The sequence below is a fragment of the Octodon degus genome, unplaced genomic scaffold, assembly GCF_000260255.1.
Source record: "Octodon degus isolate 3935 unplaced genomic scaffold, OctDeg1.0 scaffold00130, whole genome shotgun sequence".
Classification (NCBI taxonomy): domain Eukaryota; kingdom Metazoa; phylum Chordata; class Mammalia; order Rodentia; family Octodontidae; genus Octodon; species Octodon degus.
Window position 1 is genome coordinate 6904816 of NW_004524706.1, and position 14056 is coordinate 6918871.

General features: G+C 40.1%; 1 protein-coding gene and 1 non-coding gene across 2 annotated transcripts in view; one reads left to right on the plus strand and one right to left on the minus strand.

Moving 5' to 3' along the window:
• The window catches only part of Macf1 (microtubule-actin crosslinking factor 1), a 276478-nt gene that overhangs the window by 49051 nt on the left and 213371 nt on the right, over window positions 1-14056 (plus strand). The window lies entirely within an intron of this gene.
• LOC111812588 lies at window positions 4580-4686 on the minus strand. The gene has a single exon (XR_002818058.1). It is a non-coding gene; the product is annotated as a U6 spliceosomal RNA (small nuclear RNA).

A 14056-nucleotide genomic window follows, 5' to 3' on the forward strand; every position in this document is an offset into this window, starting at 1 on the left:
GTGTGTGTGTGTGCGGCCAGCTCAGCCCACCAGGGGGCGGGGCTGGACATTTATTTTACTTAAGAGTAAATAACCCTAACTTATGAGTACCCTAACCCTAACCCTAACCCTAACCCTAACCCTCATAGTGCATCCATTTACCTAGAAGTGTCTCTAGATTAAGCTTCTTTATGGCTGAGTAGTACTTCATTGTATAAAAGAACCACATCTTCATCCATTCATTGGTTGAATTTGGGCATTGCCAAGATTGAGCTATTACAAACTGTGCTGCTAAAAACATGGGTGTGTATATATCACATGTGGTATGATGCTGGGATATACCAAAAAGGGGAATAGCTGGGTCCAATACGACTTCTAGTCTTGTTTTAGATGGAATCTCAGCATTGTTTTAATTTGTATATCTTAAATGACCAGTGATGTTGAATATTTTTTCACGTTCTCATTTTGCTGTTTGTACTCCTTCATCTGAGAAGTATCTCTTCATTTCAGATGTCCATTTGTGGATTGGGTCTTTAAATTTGGAGGATTTGGTTTGCTGAGTTCTTTATATATTTTAGATAGTCGTCCTTTGTCTGAGGAATAGCTGGTAGAAAATTCTTCCCACACCATCAGTTGACTTTTCACTGTGTTGGTGGTTTCTTTTGCTGTGTAAAAAGCTTTTTAATAAGATGAAATCTCAGTTGTTGTTTTTTTCCTGTGCAACTGGGGTTTTACTTATGAAGTCTTTTTGCCTACATCAGTATCTTCAAGAGTTCTACCTATTTTGTCTCCCCAATAGATTTAGTATTTCTGGTTTAATATTTAGGTCTTTGTTCCCTTTTGATTTTAGTTTAGTGCATGGTGAATGATATGGAAAGCCAGCTTTTCCATCACCATTTATTAAAGAGGCTGTCTTTTTTCTAATGAACGTGCAACCAGTTTCTTTGTCAAAAATATGGTGGCTGAATGTTAGTGACCCTTGGAAAAAAAGTCACTACAACTCAGTGAATTTTTAACAGACTTAATACGTTCCAGTCAACTATAGTTACACCTACATTTTTGGCCAAGATGAACCTTTCAAGTTAACTAACTCTCAGTCTTTTGGCATGACATCAGTAGTCTTTGATAATTTCTTTTACTTCTGTGATAAGATATCTCATAGGCTCTTTAAATATTTCTTGTCCCAGGCCTGAAAAAAAAAAATTTTTTTTTTAAATGTATTTGGTACAGGGTCTCGCTACACAGCTCCAAATCAAAAGTGATCCTCTGTTTCAGCCTCCCAGCACTGGGATTATAGGCGTGCGCCACCACACCCAGTCTCAGTGGCCAGCCCAGCACCGAGGGGTGGGGGTTGGGGGAGGCGGGCATGGAGCAGGGCCCTCACAGCATGTAGTGCTAGGGAATGAACCTGGTCTGTGTGCTTGCCTAAGCAGGCACTTAGTCTGCTGAGCTATCTCACCAGCTCTTTCCTCTCCCTTACCCTCCCCTGTATTCCCTTTCTCTCCCTTTTCCTTTCCTTTCCCTTTCTGTGTGTGTTAGGTACAGGGTCTCACTGTGCAGCTTGGACTCATAGTGATCCTCCTGTTTAAGCCTCCCTAGCGCTGAAATTCTATTTCTCTAGAGAACCAATTCTATATTTCTGACCACAGTCCAAGTACTGCTGGTTTGCTCATTGCTTTAGGGTTTTACAACTGGACAATACCTGTATCAGTTTTTAAAGTAATCATTAATTCACACTGATATTTCTGAATCAAATTTAGGATTCCAGGATTTTTTTTTTTAATTTTTTTTATTTATTACATTTATTTATTGTGTGTGTGTGTGTGGCCAGCTCAGCCCACCAGGGGGCAGGGCTGGCTGGCATGTGGTGCTGGGGATCGAACCGTGGTCCCTGTGCTTTGCCAAGCTTGTTCCAAGTAGGTGCTTTAGACCACTGAGCCATCTCTCCAGCCCAGGATTCCAGGATTTTATTTAACTTCTTTGACTTTATTTTTTTTAAATTGTTTTGATCCTAGCAATAGTAATGTAATTATTCCCTTTTCCATATGCACACATACATGTAAAATACCTGAATGAAGATAATAGTATTAATGTTGGTAACAGTATTACATAAAAGATTCTGATTTTTTTTGAAGTTCTTTCTGTCCCTAGTGTCATTGTTTGTTTTTGTTTTGTTTCTGAGATAGGCACTAGCTATATTGTCCAGTCTGGCTTTAAACTCACTTTGTAGGGCTGGCCTCCAACTCAGAGCAGTCCTGTCTTAGCCTTCTGAGTGCTAGTAGAAAATTCTTCCCACACCGTCAGTTGACTTTTCACTGTGTTGGTGGTTTCTCTTGCTGTGTAAAAAGCTTTTTAATAAGATGAAATCCCAGTTATTGGTTTTTTTCCTGTGCAACTGGGGTTTTACTTATAAAGTCTCTTTGCCTAACATCAGTATCTTCAAGAGTTCTACCTATTCTGTCTCCCCAACAGATTTAGTATTTCTGGTTTAATATTTAGGTCTATTACAGTTGTGCCACCGCACTCAGCCCAAAGTGCTTTTTTTTTGGGTTTTATTTTACTCGGTGTAGATCATTTACATTGTTTCAAAGGGGAATTTAAAACAATACAAGGTGTATTCAGGAAAGTCCAACTCCTTTCTTTAGTCTGCCTGTTCTGATTCTTCTCTTTTCTCTCTAGTTAGCTGTTTTTAAAGAAACCTGTTTAGGGGCCAGGGAGATGATTCAGTAGGGGCCTGAGTTCAATCCCTGGTTCCACCAAAAAAAAAAAAAAAAAAAAAAAAAGCAAAAACAACAAAAAACCTGTTTAGTTATTTTTTCTTATCATTGTATTGTTTGCTTACTTTAGGAAAATGTGTATTTTTTTATAGTTTACTTTTTATAGCTATCAAATTTTATTGAGGTATAATTACATATAATAAAATCAAACCATTTTAATTGCATAATTCATCAATTTTTATGAGCTGTATAACCATTATCAAGTCCAGTTTTGGAACATTTTCATTATCCCTCTTGTCCCTTTACATTTATTTTCTTTTCCCATCACCAGCCCCAGCAACCACTAATCTATCTTCTATCTCTAGATTTGTCTATTCTGAACATTTCATATAATGGAGTCATGTGATCTTTTTCATTTGGCTTTCACTTAGCATAATATTTTTGAGTTTCACTTATATTGTGACACGTGTCAGTAGTTCATTTCTATTGTTGAGTAGCCCTCCATTGTGCAGATTTACCATTTAATTTTGTTTCTCTGCAGGATTTGATGGTGATTTGTGTTCATATTTTGGATCTTAGGAGTAATTTTGGATCATAAGTAATGATATGACTACATACCAGTCTTTGTGTTTATGTATTTTTTTCACTTATCTTGTATAAATATCCATTAGTTGTTCTTACCAAATGCTCAAGCCAGATGAAGACGAGAGACATCAAACATGAGTCACTCCAGTGTCCTTTCAAGGGAACATTCAGTTGAAGGAGATGCTGGTCCGAGATTAAAAATTTGCTACTACTGGGGGCTGGTGAGATGGCTCAGTGGTCTAAAGCACCTACTTAGAACAAGCTTAGCAAAGCACAGGGACCGCGGTTCAATTCCCCAGCACCACATGCCAGCCAGCCCCGCCCCCTGGTGGGCTGAGCTGGCCACACACAGACACTAAATAAATAAATAAATATTTATAAAAAAAAAATTGCTACTACTGATGATACTGGTAGTATTGATATCTTCTTAGGTTTATAGTTTCTACAGTGTTCTAACATTTTTTAAATGTTCTATATGGTAGGGGTTCTTTGTGTTTGAATTTTTAGTTAGGAAAATTTCAAGTACTGAAGTGTATGAGATTCCTATATGTGTTTTTAACCTTCATAAATAAGCAGATTTTTTTCCCATAATTTTATGGAGAAATAGCAGTGAGCCAATTTCAAATCAAATTGGTAGGATAGTTCCAATAATTAACACATTGCATGCTGCCTTCTTAGTGATTATTTGTTATATAAGATGCAGACATGATATACTATTTACAAACACTATTAGAACAAATCCCTCTATTCCTTGAATTAAGAGAATATAGCTATGTATCTATCCTAACCATTTTGAATACACAAGATACAAAATGGTCATTCATCTGTATCCCCCCCCTTTTTTTTAGTTCTGTCATTTAAATATTACAGGTATGTGAACTGAGCAAAATATTCCAGAATAGTACAGTAGTCCATAATAGTATTGGGTCTTCCACTTGACTAGCAAAGTCAGAAGTTGTTGACCTGAATCCCCTACAGCTCAACATAACAGCATGGCTTTACTTCTTATACTTCGTTTTTATACTTTTCTGCTGGATGATTAAGACCAAGATAAAGCAAGACCTATGCAACAAGAGTTGTAGCTTTTGGGTCTGATAAAGTCAGTCAAATCCCCTCAGGATTTATCCTGAGACTCTGTACCTCAGATTAAGCAGATGTTAATATTTTCTTATATTTTTATTCATTTTAATGAGAAAAAAGATAAAATAGCAATGAAACAATTTCAAAACAGGTTAGTAGGACAGTTACAATAATTAATACATTGCATATTGTTGTCTTCATAGTAATTCAGAGGACAAAAATATATGGAATGCTTTGCAAATTTGTGTGTCATCCTTGCGCAGGGGCCATGCTAATCTTCTCTGTATTGTTCCCGTTTTAGTATATGTGCTGCTGAAGCAAGCACAATATTTTCTCTGGGAGTTTTTTTCTCTCTTGCTCTCTTTTTCCCTAAAGGAATAAAACATTTCTGATGTAGTCAACTTCCTTGGCCCGTCTGCTCCTTAGATAGTATCCTGAGTGCATGATGAGGTGTCATAAACCTTATGTGCTGATGTTTGCATGTTTTATATTTCAGATAGTAACTTTTGTATAGCCTGCTTTTTTTTTTTTTTTTTTTTTTTTTTTGTCTTTTTGGGATAGGGTCTTGCTATGTAGTTCAGACTGGCCTTGAGCTCACTTTGTAGACCTGGCTGGTCTCACATTTGCAACAGTCCTCCTGCTTCTTCCTCCAGAATGCTGGGATAATGGATGATGTGCGCCATCTTACTCGGCTTATCCTGCTTCGTTCTAAACTAAAGTTTTTCAGGTTTATCCATTATGATGTAGGCTTAATTTGTTCATTTTAACTAACTTATGTAGAGTATACTGTGAGTGGAGACCCCTTCCACAGTAATGGTGTAATTTAGTTATATAAATAAATCCCTCATTGCTAGAGAATATCCTATATGAAAGAGGATAGTTTTTTGGGATAGATATTTGGACTGGACTTGCCAGGTTGTAGATTTTCCTTTGATTTATTTTGCTAAATTGCTCTCAGAAGGACTATAGTATTTGGTTAGACAAAATTACACTTAGACATAATATGTATTAACTTGTTTGTTTGCTGTCTGATCCGCATACTAGGAGTAACTTAAGAATGATAAGGATATCGTTTCTTCTGTTCTTTAGAATAGGCACTCAATAAATATTTGTTAAGTGGATGGATTATCCCATAATGTTCTCAACCCATGAGGTTGGTAGATGAGATAAATGGACTTATGCTCCTATTTCAGGTGAGGAAACTAAAACTGAGTCCAGCTGACTTCTTTGGGTCAAATATCCAGATACTAAAATAGAATTCTTTGTCCTTGTTTTACCCAAGGCTACTTTTATATATTTTATTTGTTAGGGTTTATATTTTTTAAAAAGATATTATCAGTTATTTATATTCATACTATAGCCAAATTAGTTTTCAACTCATGTTCATTAAATATATTGTAGGTCTAGCATCTTGGTATTTAGAAAAAATTCAAAGAATTCAGGTAAAGGGTACTTTTAGCTGTCTAGACTTATAGTCTAATTTTTTGTGCACTTTATGCTTTGTATATTAGATGAGGCATCATTCATGTTTGTGGAATGAGACAAATTCGTGAATGGCATGGGGCTGGAGATTTGGCTCAGTGGTAGAATGCTGGCCTAGCAAGCTGGAAGTCCTGAGTTTGGTCCTTGGCACCAAAAACAAAAATAAATGTCCCCTAAAAAACAATTCAACCAAAAAATCCCCACCAAAAGCAATAAAATGAATGGTTCTCTCTATAAGTGCAGATATGCGTAGTAAACAGTTAACTGGAAAAAGCCAAAGGAGAAGACGCCAAGAGAATAGGTGGACCCCCAAAGTCTGCTTTACTAGAAGGCAATAGGACCCAGCTTAATTGAGAAAATGGTCACAGGGACAGTTTTGTGATCAGAGTTAACTTAGTAAGATAGTGGAAGCAGCTCCTGAGAAAGACAGACATTCAGGCCTTGACTTGTAGATCATTGCTCCTTTAAGTAAGAACTCATAAGGAAAGAATATATTGGGATCCCCTTGTGGCCTGAGGATGCCTGATAACTTTTAGCTCTAGAAACAAATGGGAAGAAAAGGGATTTACTGTAGATCAGGCACTGAGGCAAGTACTTTACAGACATTATTTCATTAGCTCTGTCTACAATCCCATTAAGTATGTGGTAGTGTCCACATTTCACAGGTAAGACAATTGAATCACCTAGTAAACTAGTTAAGCTTCCTACCTTATAAATTAAGCAAACTGGGAATTTGAACCTAGTGACAGTCTACTAAAATCTCTGCTTTTATTCTGAGGTATTTTTTTATTTGTTTGTTTTGCAGAACCAGGGATTGAACTCAGGCCCTTGTGCTAGCCAGGGAAGCGTTTATTCTACTGAGCCATCTCCCCGGCCCTATCCTGAGTTATTTTTTCTCTGGGGCAGGAGGAAGCAGAGGCCTGATAGATCTGATGTGTGTAGATATTTAAAAATGAAAATTGTCCACAGAAGTAAATGTGCTAGGTTCTGTGAAGTTTATCAGAGAAATTCTAGAGAGACAGGAATCATTTTAAGCAGCTGATTCTCTTGCCCCAAGTTCAGTACTTTTCAGACATTTCTTTTGCTTGTATTTTAGTAATAAAGTTCAAGCTCAAGCCCTGGGATGTGCAACTTCAGAGTTCCCATTTTCTTCTTTGGAGGAGTGAAAGTCTGGTACCTACCTAGAGAACTCCATGCTGTAATGTTAGGTTTTTTGCTGATTAAGCTATTTGCTGTCCTCTGAGTTCCCCATGCCCTTTTCTTTTGGTTTGTGTTGCGCTTTCTGATAGCAATAAGATGGTGCTGCAGCTTTGCAGTCAACCTTAAGGAAAGCTGAGGGGAGATGCCCACTGCACAAGACAGGTGGGAGCCTTCAGGGGGGCTCCTATTTTAGGGTTTCTTGCTGCCTTCCTTCTGTGGAGGACCATTAGGGCTTATGCTGAGCCAAGTTGCTTCCCTCTGTTGTATCCAACAGAGTGGTCTGGATACTTTTGGTACAGAATCAACAGTGTAACCAGATCTGGCAGTGTGTGACTATGGTCTGCAGCAGGAGCTGAAGCGAAGTTTAATAAGGCTATCCTGGGCAACATAACAAGGCACCTGTCTTTAAAAAAGAGGAGGGGGACAAAACAAATAACAATAACAAAACAAAACTGTGCTGGAGATGTGGCTCAGTGGTAGAGCACTCACCTATCATGCACTAGACTCTGGGTTTAAGCCCCAGAACCACAGAGGAGAAAAGCAGCCACAAGGAAGAAATAATGTAGTTTCTTTTCTTCCACTTTATTCAGAACCTTTTGAATCATAGTTTTTTCTCTTCTGTCAGATGCTGTAGTAAAAATTGTGGTGAAGAAAAACTTTATTACAGATTAATGTTTTAGTCCAGTTTTTACAGTCTAATTCAGACTTCTTTCCTGCTGCAGTTTGAGTAAAAATCACCTGGGCCTCATTTTCAGAAGCTTCTCTTTCTTGAATTTGGTATCAGGCATTCCCCTTTGTTGGTACTCATGGTCCATGCAAAGTCCAGTTGCTATTTCAGAATCTGTTTATGCAGATTTACACTCCTGCTATAGTTAGGAGGTAAGGTAACATAAATGTGGTTGAAATAAAAAGCTTTAAATAGGTTCATATCTGTTTTTTTCACTTATTAGGTATTTAATGATGGAAAAATAAATCAACTTTCTTAAACATCTGCTTCTTTATCTGAGTGAATGAATACAAATGATAGTTTTGACTGCACATGGTTACTATGAGGGTTAAATGAGATAATCATGTTCACACTTGGCACACAACAGGTGTGCAAAGAAGTGTTAGCTATTGGTGGCAGCTGCACCATCAGTGATTTTTGTTGAGCGTTTGTGTCAAATGCTGCTCATTGGTGATCTTGTATCTCTGTTGTGTTTGGAAGCAGTATCATTCTCATTCAGCTTTACAGACTGCACTCAAAACTGGTTACCAGGTTTTTCTGTTTTTAGGAAAGAGAAGGAAAATAAATGCTATAGGAGACTAGAGGTTCAAAGCCCGTGTTTTTGTTTTTAAACTGGGAGTAGGCTCTGGTCTGTCTTTGGGTTAAAATTTGATTACAATAAGTGTATTGTGGTCTGAAGAAAACTGAGATTATGTATATCTTCTTAGTTCTCCTTTGTGCATCTGGGTGCATCAATAAAAATTGTTTGATTTTTGTAGTTTAGAAGCCATAATTGCAGCTTTCCCAGCCCTCCCTCTCCATGACCCTTCCCTTTCCTTGCTGGTTGGAACCAGCTGAGCTGGTTTGGTTTTTCCGTTTTTGATATTGTTCTCCTCCTTCTTCCTTTACATTACCTCTCTTCCTTTCCCCTCCCTTTTCCATTTACTCTTACATTCCCCTGCTCCTCCTCACCCTCTGCTGTTTTTGCCTTCTCCCCAGGCTCCTAGCTCCCTTTTGCTTTCTGTTTGTGTTACTGAGGGCAGTGCTCCAATTACCTCATATTTGGAGAGACGAAGCTGCAGCCAATCCGGTTTCTGTCTGCTTTTAGGTCAAGTGATTTCTGAACTGCAGTGAGATGCTTTGAATTTGTCTTGTTGCAGCTCTGAGCCTGTAAGATGGCTGTCTGAATCGGCAGCGGCTGGAAGAGACGGAGAGGGAGGGAGGGAGGGAGAAAGAATTGGAGGGATTGCTGGCATAGTGCATGTTTTTAAGTGTGCATCAGACCAGATGAAGCCAAGGTTGGCATTTTTCTGGGATCGTAGGACTGGTTTAGCTGCATTTTTGCTAGGATTAGGAGAGGAAAGAAATGGGAAATTCACTGGGCTGTGTTAAGGAGCCGAAAGAGTCAATAGCTGTTCCAGAGAAGGCTCCCATATCGCCTAAGAAAAGGGTTCGGTTCAAAAAGAAGTGGAAGGGGAAGAAAATCTCTGCTCCGGGGGCATCTCACAAGGAAGAACCCTTGGAAGGAACTGGAGTTACTGAAGAGACTGAAACCCGAAGGAAGTTAACAGTGAGTCTCCAGAAGGAGAACGGAGTGGGAGGGGCAGAGCATCACCCCTCAGACATTTCGCTGCCTGGGGACTCAGCCCAGAGCTCACAGGTGGGTGATCAGGGAATGATTGTGCAGGTGAAGGAGAGATTCCAAGGGGAGATCCAGACTGCCCATCTTTTGTTAGAGAATGATTCATCCACTGCTGGAGAGGTCTGGGATTCCCTGGAAGAGGGGATGACTGTCATTGCTCACCTACTCGATAACCCAGCAGAGAGGAACTGTGAGCGATCAGTGAGCCAACTGGTGGAATTTCCGAGGACAGCATCCTGCAGCAGCAGAGCTGTGCTGCTGCCTTTGCAAAGCAAGACTGCAGTGGAAAGGGGAAGTGCTCAGCTTGGATTTCAGAGTAGCACTTTGCCTGGGAAAGACTACCCCAGTAACACAAGAAGTCAAGACCAACTTTCTGACAGCTGGAGTGTCAGGGAGGGAGCCAATATTTTGAGAGCCCCTCCGGTGGGTTCCCAGACTGCTGAAAGTTCTGTTCCTTCATCACTACTGGGCCAGTCAGCAGGCCCTAGATACACAGAATCTGGCCAGGTGGGTCAAGTGCCCCCCCAGGGCCTCAAATTACCTGCTTCTCAGAGTAATTTGTCCATCAGTGGCATGACTGTGAGTATTTTGCCCTCATCCTCTGGCTACGGCAGTGATGGGCTGTGCTTACATGGGACTCAGCCTAAAGATACAGAACCTGAAAAGAGCTCTATATCCTTCACAGAAGAAGATGGCACTCTTTCTTTGGAGGTCAGCCACACGCCATCGTGGGGTCTGGAGGAGGTAGGTGGGCATGCTCAAAAGCAGTCTAATCACTGTTTGGATTCCTGGCCCTCAAGCCTTTTAAAATGGATTACGGTAAGCAGAGAGAATATTTCTTAAATGTCCCCCATGTGGAATACTCTGAGTTACTGACTGCTGGGGCCTGGCAAGCAGAATCTATTTCAGGCCCATCCCTTGACACTTGCAACCAAGTCTTGTTGTCTCTGAGGAACTTGTGCTTCTGGGTAGCCAGGTGGCATAATTGCAGGAGCTATCTGGCAGGGTTGACTCTCAAGGTGCAGCACTACCTAATGCTTACTGTCAGTCAAGGCTATTTACCTGCCTACGTGCTGTAGTGAGTTGGGATGAAGTTGAAGTATAGGGGAGGAGGACGAGGCCTCTGTGAGCCTCTGAAATGAGTGTGAAAGGCTGAGGGATGATGAAGGGGTGGTGATGAGGTAGCTGTCTTCAGTGTGCTTCCCTTTCTCCCTAGAGGGCTGAGCTCCTGCTGAAATTGATGTAATCCCTTTCCTGTGGAAAAGAGGCTAATGATAATACTCATTTTGTGTTGTATAGGAGGAGAGGGCTTGTTTTCCTGTTCTCCTTTGCTTTGCAGGATTAGGGGCTTAGAGTTATGAGGGGTCAGGTAGGGCAAAAAGTTTGTTTTTGAGACAGTCTTGCTAAATAGTCTAAGCTGATCTTGAACTTAATGTGTACCCAACAGTGGCCTTGAAACTGCAGGAATCCTTTTGCCTTAGCCTGTCAAGTGCTGGAATTACAGGTGTGAGCCACCATCTTGGCTTGAAAAAGTTTGTGCTTGAAGTTGTTTGCTGTTTTAACATACTTTATTTGTGAGGTTTGTGGTGAGACATAAGTGGTGGTTTTGTTTGTTATGAACGATTACAAAGGTCACAAATCAATAAGAATTCAGAGATGTGGATGATGATCAGGAAGATCCTGATGGCATAATGCCTAGCACATGGATATTTGGGTGTGTAGAGGATTGACATTGTTCACCCATGTTTGAAGAACTTTTATTGGCCTAGTGACTTCTGCTTAGGATTTCAGAGTAACAAAAAGTGGGGTAGAAAGGCAGTTTCTTGGGTAGGCTTTGACCAACTGATACTACCTAGCTGCCCTAGCATGCTACTGATGAGCGATTTACAAAATTTCCTGGGGATAGGTTGCCCCATGGGTAGGCATCTCAGTTCCCTCTTTGGTGAGTTTGGAGACTCCTAACAGATTGAAAAAAGATAGCATTGGAAAAGTAGGGGGAAAAAATGAAAAAGTACATTATATGGATGGGCAAGAGACTCCATGGGCCTCATAATAATGTGTGCACATGTACTTACACGTGCGTGTTACGTAGCAAGACAATGAGGTTGCTGGGATGGGGTGTACAGTGTTTGGGAATCATTAGATAAGAGAGAATGGCAGAGTCATTTTTTTATCTTTGCATGGAGTAGATGTTGAATAGTGGGATATAACCAATGCTGAGCTTGGTTTCTCTTGTAATACTGCTGGCATTAAAATGGATAACTGTGGAGTTGTAACAGCATTATAGGGGATCTGCTCATAAATGAATGTGGGTTTTTCAGAAAGTTTGTTTTAAACATTCTTAGGAACACTTAGTGGAAATCAACCTTACGTAGTGGACTATAGGTAACAGTGACACCTCTATAGCAATTGGATTTCCACACTAAGAAGGAAAGTTATATACAACTCTTGGAGGAGTTTTGTCTTTTGTTGTTGTTGTTTGTTTGTTTGTTTTGAGACAGGCTCTCTATGTATTTAAGGCTGGCCTCAAACTTACAGGAATCCTCCTGCCTGAGCCTCCTAAGTGCCGGGTTAACAGGTGTGCACCATCATGCCTGGCCTCTGAGTTTTTAAAGAATTTTTTTGTTTTTTTTTTTTTGAAAATCCTTTGGACTGCAATCTGTGGTTGACAGTAATAGTGTAACTCTTGCTATTCAGGATGTGAGTCAAATTGGTGTGTGATATTTTCTGGACTGCCAACCTCTGTGTCTAGCCCTCTACTTTTTCACTGAGGTATAGCCAGACTACTCAGATACACACAAGGCTGAAAAGCCAGGTGACAGAATCTTAATGCAGATACTTGTGTTTCTGAAGCTCTGTATTCATTGTATGATGTGAGGACCATAGACTGACCATCCTTTATGACATAAGGGACTTTTTAGCGTAAGTGTGATAGCTTTTCAAAAACAGTTTCCTTAAAGCCCAGGGGTTGGCACTCTGGTAGTTTGAGAGGAACTGTCTTTAGAAAACTACTCCCTCACTAGTAGGCTGTTCACAAGCTCCAAAGCAGCCACAGCCAGAGAGGCAGAAGGTTGTTCTGACCCTGCAGGTTTGTGTAACTGTGGGTTGAGGCTCAAAGCAAGTGTCAGGAGCATGAGGAGGACATGATCAGAGGAGCAACTGTGGCCATCATGTGCCAGCACCTTCCTAAACAGTCTGCACCTCAGTGAGGTTTGATTTGTTTGCTTGCTTTTGGGGTTTGTTTTGTTTTTAATGTGTCAGCACAGTAACACTTCTTGGAAAACAATTCAAGCTGTAGTGATGGTTGTTATTGGTATGAACTCAGGCCACATTCTCTCCTGTTGATTAGTCCAGGGTGATGATGGGAGTGGAACTAGGCTAGCATAAAACAGAAACTTCATGGTGGGTTTTGCTGCTTTTCATTATATCAAGAAATGGGAGCTGAGTGTGAGGCTTAGGTAATAAAAGATAAATGTTGTCTACTTTCCTGTTTTCCCAATGCAGTTAATATTTCCCTGGTGGGAAAACAGTTAATACAGAAGCAGGATGACGGAGAGCAACTGACAAAATGGTTTTCAGAATGATAGGTAGAGTAGGATTTGGAACTAAATGGAAACAGGCTTATAGTAGTTCTACTTTGATGTCAGATAAAGGTCTTCTGTTGCCCTTTCCTTTCTCAGGAATTGTTACTCCTTAATACTTAGTTCATTTGAACAAGAAAAATTGTTGAAAATTCTACACTTTCCTTCTTGGCTCCAATCATCCACATTGTTCATAGATCCCACTGGATGAAGGATTTGACTCTGTACTAGTATCTTGCTATGTACCTTGGAGCCCTACATCTTTGAGTAGACAGAGGTAGTATTGGGGGCTAGAAATGATGAGAAAGAGGTCATTTGGTTTATTGTTTTCTGGGTTCAGCCTTTTCATTTTACAGTCATCCTTTTCCCATTTGTCCTTTTTAATGATAGAAAATCCAGGTGCAGTGGCTCAAATATATAATCCCAGCTGTTTGGGAAGCTGAGGCAGGAGAATCACAAGTTTGAGCCCAGCCTTGGTATTATAGTGAGACTTATCTCAAAATAAAAAATAAAAAGGGACTGGAGGTATAGCTCAGTGCAGAGGCCCTGCTTTTAATTCCCAGCATTCCCCCTTTTTCACAACAACAAATGGATGCTGGTGGTATATATTCACAATCCTAGCATGCAGGAGGCTGAGGCAGAAGGACTGACATGAGTTTGAGGGCAGCCTGGAGTATATAAAGACCCTATCTTAAAAAAAAAAAAGAAAAAATTAAAAATTCATATAGGTAGTTTTTTTTAAAAATTTTATTTATTTGTTTATTTATTTAGTGTGTGTGTGTGTGTGTGTGTGTGTGTGTGGCCAGCTCAGCCCACCAGGGGGTGGGGCCGGCCGGCATGTGGTGCTGGGGGATTGAACCGCGGTTCCTGTGCTTTGCTAAGCTTTTTCTAAGTAGGTGCTTTAGACTACTGAGCCATCTCACCAGCCCCCATATAGGTAGTTTTTTAAAGTATTGTTTTACTAATACTGGTCTTATAAGGTAAAAAGAAAGCAAAACTAGTAGGTGATATTAGGAGAATGCAGAAGTTGAAAGTTATAGCTAGAGCCTTGTTCAAGAATGGCTTTTTTTTTTTTTTTTTTTTT